Raw genomic sequence first — 6,832 nt, forward strand, 5'->3', positions numbered from 1 at the left:
ATTTCAGAAACGCTAGCAAGATTCCAGAAATGCTCGGAAGATTCCAGAAATTCTAGAAAGAATCCAGAAATGCTAGGACGATTCCAGAAATGCTAGGATGATTTCAGAAACGCTAGCAAGATTCCAGAAATGCTCGGAAGATTCCAGAAATTCTCGAAAGAATCTAGAAATGCTAGGACGATTCCAGAAACGCTAGCAAGATTCCGGAAATGCTCGGAAGATTCCAGAAATTCTAGAAAGAAATCCAGAAATGCTAGGATGATTTCAGAAACGCTAGCAAGATTCCGGAAATGCTCGGAAGATTCCAGGAAATTCTAGAAAGAATCCAGAAATGCTAGGATGATTTCAGAAACGCTAGCAAGATTCCGGAAATGCTCGGAAGATTCCAGAAATTCTTGAAAGAATCCAGAAATGCTAGGACGATTCCAGAAACGCTAGTAAGATTTCATAAATGCTCGAAGATTCCAGAAATTCTAGAAAGAATCCAGAAATGCTAGGACGATTTCAGAAACGCTAGTAAGATTCCAGAAATGCTCGGAAGATTCCAGAAATTCTAGTAAGATTCCAGAAATGCTCGGAAGATTCCAGAAATTCTAGTAAGATTCCAGAAATGCTCGGAAGATTCCAGAAATTCTAGAAAGAATCCAGAGATGCTAGGAAGATTCCAGAAACGATAGCATTATTCCAGAAACGCTAGTTAGATTCCAGAAATGGTCGGAAGATGGCGAATTTAGCTTAATCAATCAATTAATCACTTATCCAAATGAATATATTATTGAAATTATTACTATATTATTATTATTATTATTATTATTTTTATTATTATTGTTGGTGTTGTTATTGATATTAAAATTATTATTATTGCTAAAATTATTATAGTTATTATTGTTTTTATAATTACTAAGATTATTATTATTAATAAAGTTATTAAGATTAATATTACTTTTAAAAGTTAGCATAATTATGGATATTATCAAAATTATTATTACTAGAATTATTATTATTATTAGAATTATTATTATTGAAATTATTAAAGTTATTATTATTGCTATTTTTAAAATGATTAAGGTTATTATTATCATAAAAATTAATGAAATTAATATTATATCTATATATCTTTATATATATATATATATATATATATATATATATATATATATATATATATATGTAATTATACATTTATGTAGGTATGTATATACACATGTATGTATGATAAATGTATATATATATATATATATATATATATATATATATATATATATAATATATATATATATATATATATATATATATATATATATATATATATCCGAATATCAGCTTCCCATACCATCTTAGTTGTGTTTAGTTTTTAGACTTAAACGTGTAATCTTCATCTTTGCCAAGATTTCTCCTAATTGTTACACCAAAGATCAATGAATATCACAATTTTGATTGCTCTCAAGAATGTTGCATATAATGATACTTAAAAAGGCCTAGATTATTAATGACTAAAGAAAATGTGGCGAAACTTCATTAATTATATCTAAAGGTGTAGAAAGTTAATTTAATTGATAAGGTATCTTGTGGTATCTTTTGTTGTATAAAAACAAGAATTTGACTTCATGTTTTCTTATCTTTTGACACAGGTTGAGTCTTGGGCGGCTTCCATCGCTTCTGCCACCACTACAACTCAAAGGTATTTTAATGTCATTGATATTGGTATTGTTAAATGGTAGATATGATTTTGTTGACATGATCATATGAGGTATTCCCTCTTACGCTCATGGTTTAGGAGTGTAATTTACACACACACACACACACACACACACACACACACACACACACACACACATACACACACATGCACCTTACCAACCTCAATGTAACAATCATGGATCCTTGGTTTAGATAAAATAAGGAAAGGAAAAGTATTGGTGCTCATGGTTCTGAATTTAGTACTCTATTTTGATACAGCTATTTGGGCAAAGAGAATATTATTATTATTATTATTATTATTATTATTATTATTATTATTATTATTATTATTATTATTTGCTAAGCTACAACCCTAGTTGGAAAGCAGGATGCTATAATCCCAGGGGTTCCAACAGGGAAAATAGCCCTGTGAGCAAAGGACAGAAGGAAGGATAAAATATTTTAAGAGTATCAACATTAAAATAAATATTTTCTATATAAACTATAAAAACTTTAAAAAACAAGAGGATGAGAAATTAGATAGAACAGTGTGCCCGAGTGTACCCTCAAGCAAGAGAAGGAAGATGAAGCTAAACAAATAACAGGTGAGAGTGATCAGTTCAACGTTCATATATATATATATATATATATATATATATATATATATAATATATATATATATATATATATATATATATATATATATATATATATATATATAAACATAAACACAACATTAGACATATACAGTATTTATATACACGGTATGTATGAAATATATAATTATTTCTATGTGATACATGCACATCCATATTCTTATATGTAAGTATAAATATAAACATAGACTATATATGTATATATATATATATATATATATATATATATATATATATATATATATATATATATATATATATATATATTATATATATATATATGTATGTATGTAGTATATATATATGTATGTATGTATATATGTATATATATATATATATATATATATATATATATATATATATATATATATATGCCATTATAATTAAATTAAGGTGTGCATATTTAAAGTATATTCCCCCCCTCTCTCTCTCTCTCTCTCTCTCCTCTCTCTCTCTCTCTCTCTCTCTCTCTCTCTCTCTCTCGTATATTTTCCCATAAACAGTAGAACGAACCCCGAGCTCTGTAGCATGAGCAAACGACACTTTTTAGCCCCGTATATCCCCAATAGTATTATATAATTAGGTTAGAGCAGCTCGCTCCCCCCCCCCCAAACCACTCTCTATTTTCTTCTTAACGTCCCTCCCAAACCAATAATCCTTATGTCGAGTTTACTTGTCTTATAGTGAAAGTTAAGAAATTACCTCACACTGACCAACATCCCTGCTTTATATATATATATATATATATATATATATATATATATATATATATATATATATATATATATATATATATATAATATATGTATGTATATATATATGTATATATATATATGTATGTATATATATATATATATATATATATATATATATATATATATATATATATATATTATGTGTGTATATATGTAGATAGATAGATAGATATAGATGTGTGTTTGTGTTTCGACGATTTATCGTTTCTGACAACACTTGGTCAATATAACTTTTTTCTGATCATTTTCTTGCATATTTCTAATATATATATATATATATATATATATATATATATATATAATATATATATATATATATATATATATATATATATATTAATCGGATAATGCATACTCTTCATTCTTTGTCCTCTACTATTAAGAAATCGGTTGTTTAATGAAGTTTCCTTAGACCTCGTCATGTATCTACTGTCTATTGAGAGTAAGTTGCTTATATGACCCAGTAAATATTATGTTCAATATATCCTTTGATTTACCCTGATATCACAAATTCACGTCTTAGATCGATGAGGTTAAATGTGTATGTTTATTTCTCTGAGATGTGTTTAGTAAACGCAGACCAGACTTCCTGTACTTATGCAATAGAATTCTTCAGATCATACAGAAGGAAGGACCTGTTGTTCAAGTAGGTGAAAGATAAAGTGTGTTTGCATGAAATACTTTATTATCGAATGCAAACTTAGATTGGAGGTCTGACGGAACATATGCAAAACCTAATCACCTTCTTGTGGTTGCCGCCTAATTACGGTACAGTAATTGGATATTTGCAATTGGATTGTTTTTCTTTAGAACACAGGTAGAAATTATTTCCGTATAATTACCTTGAACTATAAGTAATCACGCTGCTTAATCGCTAGAAATTGCAATTAACCTTGCAATTAACCTTTTCACGTCATTATGGCACAAAGACAAAAATTGAATTATGGTGTTGAAACGCGTTTGCTAATAAGCTGACGATTTCTGCTTTCAGACTGTTTCCAATTGAATTAAAAAAGAAAAATATAAAAGCTACAATCAACTTGATTATATTTCGGAAATTAATCCTATGTGATGGTTCTTTTTACGTCGTTCATCAAAATGATTTTTTCTTCATCTTATTTAGATGCGCCAGAAGTGTCTCAGGTCTCGTTTTGACCCGCTGTCACAGACATCAGACTCCGTGAAATCTGTGCCCATATACCCATAGATCTGGCAGTAATACTTTGTGCTTAGAAAGAGAGAGAGAGAGAGAGAGAGAGAGAGAGAGAGAGAGAGAGAGGAGAGAGAGAGAGAGAGGAGAGAGAGAGAAAAGTACTCACCGTGAGAGAGAGCTAAGTTTACTGACCGTCAGAGAGAGAGAGAGAGAGAGGAGAGAGAGAGGAGAGAGAGAGAGAGAGAGAGAGAGAGAGAGAGATTTACTCACCGTGAGAGAGATAAGTTTACTGACCGTCAAAGAGAGAGAGAGAGAGAGAGAGAGAGAGGAGAGAGAGAGAGAGATGAGAGAGAAGAGAGAGGAGAGAGAGAGAGAGAGAGAGAGAAAGTTTCACTCCCCGTGAGAGATAAGTTTACTGACCGTCAGAGAGAGATAAGTTTACTCACCGTCAGAGAGAGAGAGAGAGAGAGAGAGAGAGAGAGAGGAGAGAGAGAGAGAGGAGAGAGAGAGAGAGAGAGAGAGAGAGTACTTACACCACACCGAACTTCTGCCATCCTCACTCGAATCATATTGGAAAAGCGTTTCTCCCTTTTGATATATATATCACAGATATTTGGGTTTTGAAAAACTTATGACGTTTTCCGACTGGAGAGATTATTGGGAGAGTTAAGTGGAAAGGGGAGTTTTTTTGACGACTACGTCGATAAATAACTGTTTCGTGAAATAGTTTTCGACAGTTTTCGAAAATATCGAGTCGGTCTGTGATTTTATTTTGGTTGTATTTGCCCGGGGATTTTGGTACACCCAAAATTGTGTGTGTTTTTTTTTTTTTTTTTTTTTTTTTATCGGTTAGTTCTTATTCATTGTATAGAAATTTTCATTCTATTGAGAAGTTTCATTGCAATTGCTTTTACAGTTTCAAAACACAAGGACTATTTGTTATTCATTTTTAATTTCTCATTTTAGTCTTTACTTTTAAGGCATAGGTAAGTTGTTGTTTTGTCTATCATTAATTTCACAGTCATTTTACTTTCTGCGTGGGGATACCTTAACGTGGTGAAAGGGTTTGTGTATCGCCACGATCAGCAAAGTTACGGCCACCCATACTTGGTTGGTTTGCTGTGAGCGATCAGACGAAAATCTCCCACTACCACCATCACCAATCCATACTGGCCAGCAATGGTGATGAAAAACTGGCCAAACCCAACACATGAATTGAGATGTCCTGAGGCCTTTGTCCTGCAGGGGACTAGGAACGGCGTCATTTGTTGTTTGTTTTTCCTTAATTCTAATTTCAGCTAATATCGAGTCTTATTTTTTAAGAAATTTTTGCGATTCTCCTAGACTTGCTATTTTTATTTTCTTATTTTTGTTTACTTTTGAAGCAAAGGGCAATAGTGTTTTTATCAATTATTTAATATGCCCGTCACTTGGTATATACATGATTCTAATTTTACCTAAAATCAAGTTTTATTTTTAAAGAATTTGCAAGATAATCTGTTTCCAGACGTAACTACATTTTGAAATCTATTCCTAAATAGATACGGAATTATAATCCCTTCTCTTTTCCCAGTTTAAACCTCATGAAAAGGTATACACCTGACATTTTTATTCACATTCTAAGATCATACATAGGCTCTGGCGTCATTTTATTAGATTGATCCAGGGTTAATTTTATTGAAAGTATGTTTAATCATGAAGAATTAACCTCCCTTGTATAATAAAGACTAGTGCCTGGCTACACACACAAACACACACACACACACATACATATATATATATATATATATATATAAATATATATATATATATATATATATATATATATATATATATATATATATATATATATATACATACATACACGGTCGCACTCACCCAGGTGAGAAGGGGTACCCCGAGATGAAAGGGAGAGGGTTGTGGAAGGCTTGAATATACGTGAGTACATTTCTATCTAAATATATAGCCGTAATTTTTTGACGGGGCGCGTACACTAATATAGAATAACGAACTGTTTTCGGTCCTTAAAACCCTTTTGTTTTTCTATGAAATATCCGTCAATTGCTTTTGAGGTAATTTGTGGATTTACACAATGAAGTATCTGGGGGAACAGTCTCCTATTTTTTGTTAAAGGGGGAGCGTTGGCTTGAAATGAAATATAACAGATTAGATATAAAAGTACACTAGTAGTAGTAGTAGTAGTAGTAGTAGTAGTAGTAGTTGTAGTAGTAATGGATAACACACATCCACATTGGTAGAGGGGTTCCAGACTCCATTAAACCGTGGGGTTAAAATGAAATATACCAGATTATATTTAAAAGTACAGTAGTAGTGGTAGTAATAATAGTAGTAATAGTAGTAGTAATGGATAACACATACGTTGGTAGAGGTGTTCCAGACTCCATTAAGTTGTATCTTAAACTTTCTTAATTAACTATATACATTCTGAATCCGTTACCTTATTTCTTGTCATTCCTGATGTCTGAATGATAAAATGTTTAGTATTGTTGTTATTTCTGATTTCCTATCTTCTTCTGCTAACTGATCAAAGTTTGCCAACTATTGAAGATTGTACCATGTACCAACTG

At 31.1% G+C, this 6,832-nt stretch overlaps 1 protein-coding gene across 1 annotated transcript in view; it reads left to right on the forward strand.

Annotated features, from left to right (window-relative positions):
- Positions 1–1,628: 1,628 nt before the first annotated feature.
- Positions 1,629–6,832, forward strand: part of LOC137627354 (uncharacterized) — a 174,023-nt gene continuing 168,819 nt past the window's right edge. Inside the window, exon 1 of the mRNA XM_068358439.1 lies at positions 1,629–1,681. The gene's annotated coding sequence lies outside the window, so the exon portion shown is untranslated. The remainder of the gene's footprint in view (positions 1,682–6,832) is intronic.

This window comes from Palaemon carinicauda, chromosome 35, assembly GCF_036898095.1.
Source record: "Palaemon carinicauda isolate YSFRI2023 chromosome 35, ASM3689809v2, whole genome shotgun sequence".
NCBI lineage: Eukaryota > Metazoa > Arthropoda > Malacostraca > Decapoda > Palaemonidae > Palaemon > Palaemon carinicauda.